At 43.5% G+C, this 2,567-nt stretch overlaps 1 pseudogene; it reads right to left on the bottom strand.

Moving 5' to 3' along the window:
• Positions 1-2,214: 2,214 nt before the first annotated feature.
• On the bottom strand, positions 2,215-2,333 carry LOC149164180 (5S ribosomal RNA; annotated as a pseudogene).
• Between the last annotated feature and the right edge of the window lie 234 nt (positions 2,334-2,567).

The raw sequence follows: 2,567 nt of genomic DNA on the forward strand, positions 1-2,567 counted from the left end.
AACAATGTTGGCATTACCAACTCTATTTTTGGTCCAGGTATAATGACCTTTCTTGAGTTTGAGGTCAAGAAGGTCCCATGCGAGAATCAGAGACTCCACCGAGACATGGAAGGGATCTTTACCCCATACTCCACCTTTATTCTCATTTGGATCTAATGTGATGTTAAGGTCCCCTGCCAAAATGATGTTTGGGGGGAGTATATTTCTAGGAAATCTGAGAGAGTATGCCAACAGTCCTTCTTTTCCAAAAAATTAACAAGAACATATAGATTGAAGAGAGCTAAAGAAGTGTTACTTGGGAGGTGTAGAAGATCAGTGTATATCCAATGTTGGGTTGCGAAGGAGCTCTTTAGCTGAAAGATATCCTCCGACCATAAGGTTGCAAGGCCCCCTGAAGTACCTCGGGCACTGACCGCTTTTCCTGAGTTCTTTTTCCACTTGGTTCAACTTAACGATAGAAGAGCATCTTCTTCTATCTTTGTCTCTTGGAGCAGGAGGATATCTGAGGGTTCCATTCTTAATAAATCTTTTACTGCTTCCATTTCATAGGGCTCCCCAGGCCCCTGCAATTCCAAGAGACAATCTGCATTATTTACTGGGGAAGGAAGGAGTAGACACTCCCTTTGTGGGTTCGGTCCTTGTGTTTCTGCCTAGTGACATTTAAATTATGGACTGACTGCCCTACATCTTTAGTCGTTCCACCTCTTCTTCTCTGATCTCCTTGCGATACTTCCTTCCTACCTTTTTATTGGGTTGCTCGAAAGAATCATCTTCGGAAGAACCAAGACTGTCTATCAGCTTTTTCTTTTTAGTCATTTTTGCATATGAAGGTGGAGAAATGGCGCCTGCTGGAGGATCCTGATTTTCCTGTTGGGTTGCATCTACAGAAGGGATTTCTGTAGTGGCTTCTCCTACTTGTTCCTGAGGGCCTGAGTTTATTTCTGCGTCTGCTATCTGTTCCATATTCTATTGCACCTCTCCCTCTTCAAGTTCTGGTTGGTCATCTGGAGGGTTTAGTGCAACAAAACGATTTGAAGAGATGGTGGCATTTGCTGTGTCATGATCTTCGAGTAGGCTCTTCCCAATGGAGGGTCCTCCATTCTCTAGATTCCCTCCTTTCCTTTTTGCTTTGTTGGTCTGTTTTGATGTGCCTGGTTTTTGGGCTTGTGTCCACTAATCGCCCTTATCTTTTTCTGTTTCTTCCTCAGCTTTCTTCTTGTAGTTTCGAGTGAAGTGACCATAGCCGTGACAGTGTCGACACTTGAAGGGAAGATGTTCATAATCAAGTTCCTGAATGTGAGACCAGCCAGCTATGGTAAGCTTAATAGCCTCAGGAAACCCTATCTCCAGATTGACTTCAACACATATTCTGGCACACAAGTATTGTTCTCTCCTTTCAGCCCTATCAATGTATTTTCCTAGTTTGTTCCCAATTGTTTCCATGGATTCTGAGTTCCAACAATGAAGTGGTAGGTGGGGTAACCTTACCCAGACAGGAACGGCTGAAGGAGTATCCTGGGAAGGATCAAAGTCTGGCATCCATTTATTCAGATAGAGCCCTTGGGGGCCCATGAAATATGGACCGTTTTGGAAGATAAGATCTCTATCTTCTGTTGATTCAAAGACAAACACATAATATCCTCTGCCTACCAGATGACTTCGGATTCCTTCAGAGACAAGGGGCCTCCAGTTTCTCTGGACCCATCCATCAATGGCTTTGGGAGAGGGCCAGAGGCTCGTAAATTGACCAATAAGCCCGCGTTCTGCTAGATTCAGTGCAGTTCGGCATAGGTGTTCCGCGGTAGTTCTACAGAGTGGATGGATTCAGATTTCTTAACAAACTTCTACTGGTTCGGGGTTGCTTTCCTCTTGCCGCAGGAGGCTACCAGTCGTTTGAAGGTAGCGATCTCAGGAGGGAGGGGAGGCTGAGGGCCCCCTCCAACGTCCATGCTGGAGGACTCAGATTTTTACCAGATGAAGAGGCTAACCACGCAGAGCTTTCTCTACTCTCTTTCTAGTTGGCCTCAGCAGCAGGAGGCTGCCGAGGGAGGGTTTTGCAGAAGCAGCGGTGGCTAGGTCAAGGATGAGTGCGCTCCAAAGCTCTCTCACCTCAATATTCAATTTCACACCAACAACCAATCCTTGTTTTGAGAGCCCATCTACCACCAAGTTATGCTCCCTGTAGACATGTGAAAGGGATACTTTAAAGGGAGGAGGGTGCAACACTAGGACTTCCCGAGAGGTCACCCATCCCAGTACTACTCTAGCCCAAGCGCGCTTAACAAAGGAGTTTTGATGGGATCCGGTGCATTAATGCTGGTATGATCGCACCCAAATTTAATCATATTTTTAACTAAGGAACTTTTGTTAAATATAAATTTTACAACAATTTTTTTATTTAAATTTGTTTCAAAATGTCTTAATTCATGATTGGAGTAGACTTAATTCATGCTAAAATTATTATAGATTTCAATATAGTTAAAGTTTCATTAATTTGACAAATTCAAAAGAAAAAAACTTCTACATGTAATCTAAAAGCTCAATTTGTTTTTACATAAATCTACTTG

The sequence above is a fragment of the Pinus tabuliformis genome, chromosome 5_1, assembly GCF_031772625.1.
Source record: "Pinus tabuliformis cultivar Carrire ecotype Pingquan chromosome 5_1, CPIR1, whole genome shotgun sequence".
Classification (NCBI taxonomy): domain Eukaryota; kingdom Viridiplantae; phylum Streptophyta; class Pinopsida; order Pinales; family Pinaceae; genus Pinus; species Pinus tabuliformis.